Source organism: Alligator sinensis, unplaced genomic scaffold (assembly GCF_000455745.1).
Source record: "Alligator sinensis unplaced genomic scaffold, ASM45574v1 scaffold288_1, whole genome shotgun sequence".
Classification (NCBI taxonomy): Eukaryota; Metazoa; Chordata; order Crocodylia; family Alligatoridae; genus Alligator; species Alligator sinensis.
Genome location: NW_005841876.1, coordinates 3566814 through 3580240, shown reverse-complemented (window position 1 = coordinate 3580240; position 13427 = coordinate 3566814). Strand labels below are relative to the sequence as shown.

General features: G+C 42.7%; 1 protein-coding gene across 9 annotated transcripts in view; it reads right to left on the bottom strand.

Annotated features, from left to right (window-relative positions):
* Positions 1 to 13427, bottom strand: part of ATP11A (ATPase phospholipid transporting 11A) — a 267750-nt gene that overhangs the window by 125668 nt on the left and 128655 nt on the right. The gene's annotated exons all lie outside the window — the stretch shown is intronic.

Below are 13427 nucleotides of genomic sequence, written 5' to 3'. Positions count from 1 at the left end.
ATAGGCACCTATACATATACAGGCACACCCTTGAAGAATCAAACTAGCTCAAAATTTGCAAACAAAATTTAAATATTACAAGTTGATTTTTGCAAACTCATTCACACAAACTCGCTGATAAGCAGCCTTCTCAGAATCATGCAGCTAACTGATATTCAAGGTACCCCTGTCGCACTCAACAGTTTCACTCATATCCGAGTTCTGGCCATTCACTGAACTAGGTTTATATGGCAACACCATCCAGTTAGATGTTTAATTGAGGAGCAGTTGGTGTAAAGCTACTAAGTGAAGGAATTAGTCCTAGAACTACTGCTTAGTCTAATGATGCAACTAACTCTTCTCCATTTTTTAACATGCTAAACATGCTTTGACAGCAAATCAGGAACAAAACCAAAGTTGTCAACCTCTCTTACACTCATTAGCTTTTAGTTACACATACCCCTCCAAACAACAAAAAAAGTACTAAGAAAGTTTATGGCTGCAAAGCCTTTACTTAATAGTTAAGCAAAGGCTTTGCAGTTTTTTTATTTATATAACAGTTTTGCTATTCATATAATATGACATCAAAAGGTACAGTATATGAACAAGTAAACAATGTATAAGCTTGCTCTTTATCTGCCTATTTGGTCATGAAAATGACATATCTAAACAGAAAAAAATATGGCTATACTTGGTGTAAGAATGTGTGATATACAACTTACGAAAACTGAAACTAATATCCTATGCAGCCAAATAATGATTTGACGCAGACAAAAAATATCAGTATTACTGCAAATTTGCACATCTAGGGAGCAGGGCAGGGACTCTTCAATTGATGGTTTTTGCTGCCCTTCCCTCTTCTTGGCAAGTTACATTGGTTGCTTCTTGATATGGAAATTATACTACCATTTACATTACCACTGAAATTGGCTCTCAAAACATATGTAAAGCCTTTAGCTGGGATGTCAGAAAGATGGAACTCCTGTATAATTTATTGGTGAACTTCATTTGCACAGGAAATACCAATACAAATACTCATTTGGATTTATATTTACTGATCTTACATGCAGGAGGAAATGTCCCCATCATCATGGTGTGAACAAAGGGGTAACAGACTTGTATATAAATATGCCCTGAGTGAAGGGGAGAGAAGGGGGGGCATTCTCAACCTAACCTGCATAACACCCCTGCCATCTAGGGTAATCCGGGAATGAGCCAAAAGCCAGGCATGCCTACTAAGTGAAGAAGTTAAAAGGCAAGGTTCTCTTATCTTGCTGTTAGAAGGCAGTTTCAGGGTTTGAATCCTTCCCCTTACTGAGCACTGGAGCCTAAAAAACAAAGCTGAATGGATTTCACTAAGTTTCCCCTCTAGGTAGCGGAGGTATAGAGTAGGCCTGTGCAAAGTGGCTAGTATTCATTTTAGATTCAGCTGATTTGGGGGACAGTGATTCGATTTGGTGATTAGAATCACCACTATCCCAAACTGATTTGGCTGAATCTGATTCGGCCGCTGGTGGATCAGACAAATCTCCAAATCGAACAGGCCTCATCCCCTGCCTGCTCTTCTAGATCCGCCAATGGCTGCCATGCCTGGGCCCAGTGTCCTGGCACTTAAAAATCAAAAAAGCCCTGAACTCACCAGTTGCTGCCAAGAGTGGGGGCGATCCCCGCTGCCCCCCACTGTGTGGCTCCCCTGTCGGGGAGGGCTCTGCCACAAGCCCCGAGAGGCCCCAATGGCCTCTATAGCAACTGTGGCCTTTTGAAAACGGGTGGGGGGGGGGTTTTTTTTTTTTTTTTTTTTTTTTTTTTTTTAAGTGGTGGAATGCTGGGGCCAGGCGGGGCAGCTTTTGACAGTGCTGGGAGAGCAAGTGGGGGTTGGGAGGTGCTCAGGGGGGTTGGGGGAGCAGGCAGGAGATGGGGCCTGGCAGAGGTCCCCCCATGGGCCCTTCCCCCCTTCTCTAACCTTCCCCTCCATGCCCCCTACTTACTGGCATGGAGTCTGGGTCCAGCTCCCTGCACCAGTGAGCGGGGACTGCCTGAATTGCCAAATCTCCTCCGAATCTTTTTCTGAATTGATTCAGAGGCTTTGGATCGATTTGGACCTTTTTATTTGTCTTCCGATTCAATTCAGATTCAGAGATTCAGCCGCTAAATCGGGCCTAATCTCCCCAAAATCAAATCAGCAACTGAAGCTTTACTTAGTCCTAGTATAAAGCTCCCATCTAGAAAGGAAGAGACAGTGCAAAAAAGAGGTGTTGTCTCTGTGCAGCAAAATCACTAAGGGCTGAAATCACTTAAGGCTAGATTAAGGGGTAGAACTCTGATTTATTGTGGCAGTGAAATACAAGGACACAATAGCAGCAAAAGCAAGGCACCTGCTACCCAACATCTGTAGAGCTGTGACCAGTGATAGGTGGGACAGATGGCAGGGGTGTTATGCAACTCTTATCAGGTACACAGAGGAGCAGAACAGAGTTATCATGTAAACCAGAGGCAGAGTGGTAAGAGGAGATATCAGTGAAGTAGTGGCTAGCAACAGAACAACAGTGGCAAGACAACACAGAGATGGCACTGAGATATTTCTTAATGGAAGCAAGAGCCATTTTCATCACTGTAGGGTTGGAGGCAAGCCCATATGAATACACCTCCAGATGCTGGGACTTTGTTAAGGTCTTGTAACAAATAAGTGGTGTTAATGGATGGACTGGAAAAGTGTTATATTGGAGGGATATTTATTCGTTAGACATTCAGCCTACAAAGTGGGAAAAATGATGTGAAGGACTACTGTCAAAAATATTGCAGGCATGGGATTTACATCCTATTTGCATAATATTGACTTACTGTTGCTGTGTTTTTCCAAATGAATGCCATGCTCTCTCCCTCTGTAATAAATGCTTTTCTTGTTTTATTTACAGACTTATTGCTTGTAAGTGAATAAATACTGCTCAGAAGGCACCCAGGTATTTGGCTTTCCTGTTCTTGGGTGGATACCCAAGCCAGTTTTCTTTTGCAATTTAAAAAAGAACCCCTAAATACAGAATCTAGCATTTATAGCTGCTGACAGCATATGGTAGAAAGGTTCACATAAAAATGGACTTTAAAATTTCAGAAGGTTATGGACAATACTCAGTTGTTGCCAGAGTTCTAGAATATGGAACAGGCATTGCAACTGAAATAATCATTTAGAAATGGTGGCTTGAAAGGGGCTTAGGTGATTGGCATGGAGGGAAACAGGGTAGGAACAAATATATTCAGAGATAAGGAGGCAACAGCAGATGGTACCCACATGGAATGTGGATTTGTTTTGGTTGGAGAAGGAGATAGGTATGTAGAGGAAAGAGAAACAAAGCTGGTGGGAAGTGTAGGGCTAGGGATAGAAGTTATACATAAACTGGTATAAGTCATTGGAAACTGGTTCAAACACAACAGAAGTTCAGTGCACAGAAACCGCTTTCAAAGTGGCCAAAACCGGTTTACAATAAACCTGGATGAATGTAGTATCAGACTTAATTGATTTAGGTTAAATCAGTTTACTGAAATTCTATTCTAGATCCCTTCCAGATTCAAGTTAACTTGCAGTCCTCCAGCATCCCAGGAGGCTTTCCACCTCCCCCATACACCACCCCTCACAGGATGGGAGGGCTAGCTCTGGCTCAAACTGTCTGTGCCAACCAAGCAGGGAGGTGTGCTCTAGCATCCCCCAGCTCCTGGTCTGGGCCACTGCAGGCATGAGGCTGCATTTCCAAAATCAAAAGTGAAAGTCTGTTCACTTACTTATTGGTTCAGTCTACACAGCTTAGCTAACCTGCGAAAACTGAATTGATTCAGCCTCGGGCTTTTTGACAGATGGTACTTAGCCTAGAGGGTTACAAGAGTGGGGAAATGGAATCAGGGGAAGGATAAAGAAAAGGGATGCTATGTTGCAAGACCCACAAGTGAGTTTCAAGAGGGACAAGTTTACCAAAAAACAATAAATAAATAATAGCTTTTTTATTGAAGTTTTGGGGCAAAAACATCCTAAATAATGGCACTGAAACTGAGATGACAGCCTGGGGTGGAGGGGAGGGGGTAGGGTGCATGGAGTGGGAAGCAGACTGGTTCCAGCTGTGAGAAATTACCCCTGGAACTGGTCTGTGCAAGGGAAGAGGCGAGATGTAAAATTTCTGAACATTCAGAAGGTATGGAAAAAACCCGTTTCCCCACCCCCCTTTTTGAAAAATTCAAATATATGCAATATTTATTTTCTTATCTATATGCATTTACTTTACTACATTAAGAACATGAAATACATTATGTATAACTTAATTAGCACATAAAGCTGTAATGTTTGGTATATTTATGAAATTTAAAAGTATAAATGCCTAATTATTATTTGAATAAAATGAAGTAATTTAAAATAATTAGTAGTAATTATTGTTACAGCTGGAGGTACAAGCTGCTGCACCCTAAGGTACTTAAGCATGTCTTAGTTGTTGCCAGTTCATGAAAACTAGGGAAAAAAAGTTTAAAATAGAAACCATCAACATTGTAGTAAATAAAAGGAAGTTTTTATTATCTGGACTTAGAAAGCCTCTTCTATACAGTCAGCATTCTCCGGAAACAGAAGAAACTCATATTTTTTAGAAAAAGAGCTCAGAAAAAAATCCCTTGTATGTCACTTAATCAAATATATCCTTGGAAATATTACCATCGTAAGTTTCATTGTCTAATCTGAGTCAAACTCCATTTCTGAAATATCAATATTTTCTGATTCTGAATCTGAACCTTCATTTTTATCTTCATGGACTTCAGAAAACTGAAGGTTTGCACTGATTAAAACAAGCTTCTCTATTCTCTCACAGGTTAGTTTATTTCTTGATTTGGTGTGTATATTTCCAAACATAGACCACTTTCTTTCGTGTGCCGCAGAAGATGGAGGAATCTGAAGAAGGCAAGAAGCAAGTACAGTCAGAGGCTGTGTTGTACATCAGCCACCATGCTGCAGAAGGAATATACTTGGCAAAGTCCCAGATTTGCACTCCTGAACCAAATACCTGATCATGCTCTGTATTCTGTAACATTTGAAAGTACCTCGCCAACATAAAGTCCTAAGTGTGTTGCTTGTTTTGTAATCCAGTCAAATGCAGTAGCAAGGCTATCATCACTAACATTTCTACCTTTGAATCCTGGATCCAAAAGATTTGCAGGAACATTAATTTATTGGCAACAAAATTCCTTCCGCCTATGAATTAAGTCTTTCACTTTTCCTTCTTCCATGCATGTAAGTTGAGATATACTTACATTGTCAAACACAGTTGAGAGTATCTGGGCCACTAGGTAAAGAATGGATGATAAAAGTACACTGACTGATTCAGATGCAGTGACTGCTGAAGAAATTGGCATTAGAATCTTCAGGGAGTTGTGCAGCTGAACCCAGAAGACATCTTCACCAAGTACAGTATTCCTTATGCTTTGGACTACCTTAAGATCTTCAGTTACTACTGTTGAAAAGCTTCTTTGCTTTTTAGTAAACTTTCAAATGAGATTACCAACCCACCCCAAAGCTTGAGTGTCACCATTTTATTCTTCCCATTCTTTTCTTCCTGCTGCTTCTTAAAGATTGCAGCTACAATGTGAGTAGATTTTTATATATTTTATAACTTTTTTCCCTCTATTATAGATCTTTTGCAGTGTGTCCAACTTCATGAAATCATTAAGAAGCAAGTTTAGGCCATGGGAAACATCCTACTGTGGTAAGATGTGGATATTTGTCCATTATGATCTCCCATGCTGCTTTCATATTACTTGCGTTGTCAGTCAGCGAAGCAAATACTTTACCACTCCCAATCGTCTTAGGATTTCACATATTTTACTACTGATATACTCTGCAGTATGTCTGTTCTCTCCTGTTTCAATTCTTTTATAAAAAACTGGTTGAGGTGTTGTTATCACAAAGTTTATGATTCCTTCTCCCTGTATGTTTGTCCACCCATCAGTAAGTACTGCAAGACAGAGTGCTTTGTTGATTTTTTCACACACAGATTGCATTACACGTTCATATTCTGACTCTAGAAGAGGCTTGCTCAAAGAATGTCTGCTGGGCAAATGGTATGATGGTCTTAATAATTTAAATGCTGCCTGTGAGTGTGCATTTTCAGTGACTGATAATGGCATCCCAGAAGCATATATTGCTCTTGCAAGAGCTTGGTCAATTTTTTCTTGCTTTTCATGTGTCATCTTGTCCACAAATGAAGTTATTGGGAGTCTTTTGGATATAGTTGGTTGAGATATCTGTTTACCTATGGTGTTGACTTTGTGATGCTGATGTTACAGAAGCAGAAGGACTTCTGGATTGAGAATGTTTGCAAGTGCTACTTCCACTGTCATCATGATCTACTTCACTCACACTCATGAAGGATTTTTTTAATGTCTGCAGTGCACTTCATACATGCAAGGATGTGTTTGGTCATCCTGACAGCATTTGGAAATGCATAATTAATTTAACATTATTTGCAAAACACAGGGTTTTTTCAGAATGACTTGCAGTTGCAGCGTGGAAATGTTTCCATATGTTAGAAGATGGTTGCACCATGTTGCTGAGGGAAAAAAAAAGAAATAAATAATTTAACAGCTAGGTTACAGCATGTGAAAAATCTAGTAATTGATGGAGGGGAGCCCTCCTCAGTAAGACAATTGTGAACCACCCCTTCCCTCAGATCTCACCTCACTGCTAAGGTAAGGGTACAGGGTGATTTGCTAAGAAAGCATCAGATTGGTAAGAACTCCATTATGAATTAAATTATGAAAATATACTAATTGAAAATATGGTTTAATATACCAAACTAAATGAAATTGAACCTCTTACCTTTCATTAAACAAAAAGTCTACTTTCAGCTTCTTTGTTTTACTAGAGGCAGTTCGTTAGGTACTTCTGTGGACCTCGGCGTCACAGGGTCCAGGAGGAGGCAGGTTCCATTCCACCACCAAAATCATTAGGTTTCTTTTCCTTCTGAAGCTTTGCTACCGACAACAGGAATTTAGCCGTTTCTTCACACAAGCAAGGGGGGCAATAAGCTGCTTGTTTCCCTGTAGCAGGGAGCTGTCTGTGTCCACTCCCAGTACTTTGAGGAGAGAGATCACCAGGTACAGGGGCCTAGTCAGGACTCAGAAGGAGGACATATTACTCTATCTCCATCAAACCTGAGATCAAAGGTCACCAAAAGAAGGAAGGCTGCAGGCAGTGCAGAAATATAAAAGCAAAGGAGGTCCTGGATCCTTCCTTCCTTTTCATGTACAGACAGCAGCACTCTCTGGGGGAAGAAATGCATCTTGGATTTGGGAGTTGTATCATGTCTACCACACAAACAAATTGTAATGATCTAATATTGTACAGTGTCTTACGTAAAACATCTTCATATTGTATAGTTATCAGAAATCATTTTGAGGGAGTAAAGGGACAGCTGTAATAAACAATATTTGAAAACCTTGTCTTAAAAACCATTTCATTCATTGCTCTAAAAAAATATTTCATAAGAGGTTTTGGTTTTTTTTTTTTTTAGATTTGCTCAAAAATTCCAATTTTTCCACTGGAAAAAAAAAACGGAAAAAGTCCTTGGAAAAGTATGTTTTTTCCCCAAATTAATCCATTTTTTTCCTGGGCCTTCATATCTCTATCTAGGGGTCAGAGGCAGATGCCCAGGACTGGTTCAATCTTGGGGAAAACAACCTTCCCTCCACCCCTTGCCTAAATCCAGGGTGACCTGGGTCTGTACACTGACTGCCAGACCATTAGCACCCAACAACAGAGCCCCACAGGGCTCCCTCACAGCTCGGCCATGGGGTGGCTATCAGAGAGTGGGATACTGGGTGTCCTCAACACTGTAGAGAAACATTCAGCCATTCAAGTTAGTGCACAAGGGAAGAATTGTCCTGGTTGGAAGAGAGAGAAATTTCTTGCAGAAGAAGCAGCTCTCTTTTGTAAGAGATCCCCTGAATGGCTGTATGCTGCCTTTTTGTACCACGAGAAACACCTTTCCCCTAGCACAAACATAATGCCTGTCCATGGCCTATGTAAGCACTGAAGAGCCAAACGTGGGTTTTGGTTACTTCATATTTTGGTAGTTGTAGTTTGTGATGTGACTTATTTAAATAATTTAATATTTTGCATTGTTAAGTTAGATTAAAAGAAAAATGTTCTATTTAGTAAACCATGATCTTCCACAGATTTACAGCATTTTTCTCTGATATTGAGACAACTAAGCTATGGGACTGATACTTTGTCACTCTTTCAATTCTTGTAGATTTGCAACAGTTATGATTAACTGGTGACTGTAAGGGAAACTATTCAGTTTCAAAAAAAGATAGTTATTACCAAATTCTGCACAAACAACTCGGGCAAGGAAGAAAAACATTTGCTAACTAAATGTGCACCTGTTAAATACCCTTTGTTTTCAATCAGGTAAAACTACAAGTTTAAGAAAAGGAAAATAAATATATTCTGTGACAATTAATATTTTTATAACAGAACTATGCACATCTGAGATACCAGAGATGGCAGTATTCTTCAGAACTTCCCTTACAATCCCTTAGAAAAAAAATCCTTCCATTTCTACCTGCATATTTCCTTTTAGCAAAAAGCTCTTGTCCAAAACATAACACTGAAAAGAGATGAGAAATTTAAAATGGCTTTTATTATAATCAATTCTACATCCTCCTCATTCCTACCCACATGCAGAAACACTTTCCATTATTTACTACATCTTACATCATTATTGGCTTACGCTGTATTAAATTTCCTTTAGGGAAGCATAATACCACCATTTGTGAATACCTATTCTTATTCATATCTGCATAGTTGCTCTTACTGAATCATTATAAGCTGTAAAACTTTTTACAACCTAATGCTTTACTGCTTCTCTAGCTTCTAATATTAATGCTTAGTAAAGGAAAGAATCATTAGGTTAATTCATAGACGCTATATTTCAGGTTCAAAATTCTTTTTTTTTTTGCCACATTAAGTGATGTAATAGCTACCAAGTCATGGTGACTAACAGCAACACTTACCAGCAGTGGTGTACCATGGGTATCTGATGCCTGGGGGGCCAATACCTACATTTGTGCCCCCTACCAGAGATGATCTGAGCAGGGTGTGGAGCCCCCTATCCTGTCCCATGGTACTTTCATGGGGAAATTGACACCGCAGCACACCAGACGCCAGGGGAGGGGCAGCAGCCAGAATTTCTTGCTGTAACGGGTAAACAAATGTACAACCCACTGTGTAGGTGGCTGGGCCACACATACAACGCAGGAGGCACCGCAGCCTCTCAGCCCAGCCGGCACACCCCCACAGCTGGCGCCTGGGGGCCATACCCCCCACCCCACCCCCGCCAGCATTCCCATCGCTATGCTACTGCCTACCAGGGGAATTAGGGGCTAGATCAGGGGCAGACAATTATTTCGGCTGGAGGGCCACTTAATAAGTTTTGGTGAGCTGTCAAGGGTCACAAGGGTAGCCTTGCCCCTTAACAGGTGCCCCATTCCCTGGACACCATCTTGGGACCAGAAGTCCTGCCCCTAATCCCTAACCTTTGCCACCGGAAGTCCCGCCCCTTGCCCCTGGAAGTGCCCCTTTTGGGAGCGGGGCTTGCCATCTTGGAAGCAGAAAAAAACTAAATCCAATGCTATAAGTCAAACACCTACTAAAGCGTATTTTAATTTTATTACAAAAAATATTTTTCTCATGACTTTTGTTTGTATACTGTATATAGAGGTAACTGCATACCTCAAAAATAGTCTTGCTCTTGTATACTGTGTGTGTGGTGTGGGGTGGGTTTGGGGGTGGGTGTGCATGTGGTACGGCATTTGTGATGGGTGTGGCTGTGTGTGGGGGGAGCAATAGGATATGTTGGGGGAGTGTATATGTGGGGGGGGGTTGCGGGGTCAGGATGTGGGTGTGTAGCATTTATGGAGTGTGAGGGAGGGAGGTGTGGGAACTCCCTAGACTCTGCTCCATGGCACACAGTTCCCCGCTGCTGGCAGCAGCAGCAGCAGGTGGGTACTCAGGATGCTCATGCCCCATACAGGCACTGTCACCCAGTGGTGTGTGGCTCCGGCCAGCACTGCACACGGTGGCAAGGAGCACAGCCAGGCTAGCTCGCCTCTATCGCGTGGGGCATTCCGCGAAGCACTTGCAGCCCTGGTACTCACGCGTCACCAGAGAAAGCCCTGTGCAATGAAGCCAGCTGTCTTCACCACTTCCTGCCTTGCAGGTCCCAGGACTCTGCTGGAAGTGGAGGGGAGCCCCATCCCCTGCTTCCTGGCACAGTCCTGGGACCTTTATGGCACGGAGTGGTAAAGGCAGCCATTTCCATCACGTGGGGCTTTGCCCGGTGACTTGTGAGTGCCAGGAGCTGCATGTGTCCTGCACAGAGCCCGGCGCAATAGAGGCGGGCTGGCCTGGCTGTGCTCCTTGCCGCCATGTACATCACTGGCTGGAGCCCCACACTGCCAGGTGGCAGTGCCTGCATAGAGCATGAGTGCCCCAAGAGTCCACTGCTGGCTGCTGCTGCTGCTGGGGGAGTGGAGTGTGTAGGGGGATCACCCCCCCCACACACTCTTCCCACCCAAGCTCCGCACACCTGCCTTGGTGTAGGCTCTGCACTGCTGCCAGCCCCTACCCCATGCTCTGTGCTTCTGCCCAGCTACAGCTCCCCATTTCACCCCCACCACTTCCTTACCTGATGCCCAGAGTGAGTGGGATGCCAGGGAAGCTAAGCACATCTCCCATGGCTGCAGCAGTGGCAGCAGCAGCCCTGCATGGAAGCTGCATGCTGGCTGGGATGGGCCCTTTCACCCTTGAGGGTGGGAGCGAGGCTTGTGGGCTGGTTGGGGTACAGTTAGTTGGTGGACACCCATGGGCCGGGTGAAATTGTCTGATGGATTGAATCTGGCCCATGGACTGTATTTTTCCTACCCCTGGCCTAAATTATGATCAAGGAAAAAAAGGATGATGGTAACCTTTGAGCTATTCCAATCTTGTTTATTGCCTGTCATTTCAGTCTCCTTCAACCAAATCCCCATATAAAAGATGGGAAGGGGGAAAGAAAACTATAGCTGAATCCATGTGTTGAGGATTTTAGTTCCCACTTTTTAACATTTGTCACAGAAGTGTGAGAGGTAGTTAGCTGTTAGTCTAAAGTCAGGCAGCAGGCAGGACAGGGTGGTTATTTTAGAGCACCTATACACATGATGGACCTCTGCTTCGACATGTGCTAATTAGCACAAGTTGAAGCAGATCCGATTAATCAAGTCTTCTGCAAGTATGATGAGCATGCTAATTAGTGCACTCCAGCAGTAAGGCTGTGTAAAGCTTCGGTCGCTGATTCAATTCAGAGAGATTCGATGATTCAGCCATAGACACAGTCCCTCCATGCACTCGGTGGTGGACCCGGAAGTCGACCAGAAGTACATCCAGCCCACTTCCGGGTCCACTGCTGAGCGTGCAGAGGAACCCCCCATGCTCCCGTGGGATGCTCCATCCACCCCACCATCTCAGCATTTACAAACCACACCTGGTACCTTGAGATACGTAGAAAAAACATAAAGCTGTGTCTATGGCTGAATTGCTGATTCTCCAAATCAGAATCGAATCTTCAGATTTGGATGAATCAAATTGGGACAGTGATCCGAATCAGTGAATCGAATCACTGCCCCCCAAATTGGGCTGAATCCGAATCAAATGTAGCCCGCTTTGCACACCCCCATCCAGCAGTCTCCATGTCACATATATTCACCATACCGCATTTTGGCAGCAGGGGTGCTTTAGTTAAAGTTTTGAAGCATTTTGAAGCATGGAATGCTGAATACACATGATACTGTGGGCTTAATTAAAGCGGCTCTAAGACCCCAGAGCATGGGACTGGCAGCAATTCTGAGAGCCACTTTTAATTAAAGCACACACCCCTTCACCAACAATTAAGATCAAAGGGTATTGACAGCAGACAGCTATCAAATTACAGGACTGCAACTAGACACCCCTTAACGAGACTAAAATAAATGCTACAATTAAAACTGATCAGCAGGGATACTTGGCTTTGGTACTATCAGGGCAGATGAGAAGGAAGGAACAGTAGAGATGAGAAAGAAAAGATATGGGTTACAAGTAACATTCAGGAGAGGACTGAATGAGCAATATATGGACTATAAAATGTCAGTTGATCGACTGTAGCAGGAGGCAACGAAGCAGTCAAAGCTTGTGCTAAAATAAGGTTTTGTTTGTTTTAAAAAGATGTGGTATATTGATAATCTGTCTTGATTTAGAAAAATGCTGGCTGCTTGCAGATACAGTTACAGGAATAATCTGATAACTGGGGCTTAGTATTACTCATGTGGTCTCTGTTACAATTTACTTTATTTCACAAACAAGCTTTCCATTAGGTTAGTCAGAGCATTAACACACACACACACACACACACACACACACACACACACACACACACACACACACACGTGTGTAATAAGTGAGTACATTCCACACCAAAGCTATATTACTTGAATGGTAAAAGCCATTATATTAATGCTGTAAAAGCAGCAAATGCAAAATTTTAATCTTTGCAAGATTTATGAAAAAAAACCAAACAGTTATTAGAATGTGTCTGCAAAATAAATACCAAAAATATTTGTGTGAATAACAAATGGAAGAACACAGTTAAATAATTCACTCTAAGTACATGGACAAAACAAGGAAAACATTATTCAGAAGCCCACATTTTAAAATGTAACTACAACATCAGTTGTACTATACATGTTAAAACAGCTATACCATTGATGTACAGTACAATTAAGCATGTAGCATCTGGGAAAGCATAAAATGTGATACCTATTTATGGAAGAGTTAATTTCTAATATAGTTTTACTTTTTCAATAAAATGTATTTTAACATCAGTAATGTGCGGGCCGGGAGCGACCCGAGACCTTTTCCGTGCTGCACGCGGGCTGTGGTCAGCAGCCCGGGCACGCCGGGTCGGAGAGGGAAGGCCGTCGAGCTGGAATTAGGCACAAACGCTTAGCGGTAGTTTAAAAGATTGTTTACTTACACCGAGATGGCAGTGGTGCAGGCTGGAAAACTTGCTTGAGTTGTGGTTACAGACAGACAACACAGACGGTCTCGTGGAGGTTGCTAGGCTCCACGGAAAAGAGCTCCGGATGCTCTGGGTGAACGAGTCACCAAAATCAGAATCGTAGATACGTCTTATAAAAGTTGCGCTCGAAGACGGGAAGAGGTGGGCGATGGATCAGGTCGCCAAACTCCTCTGAATCTCACACAGGGTTTCTATTACCCTGCCGTGTATTCAGAGTCCCCACGAGATGGATGTGGAGTCCTCTTCGGCTTGGGCGGAAACCGCTCAAGCCTTTTATACGGCTAACAGGCCAATCGTTAGCTGCCACGTGGGAATAATTTAAAACTAGCC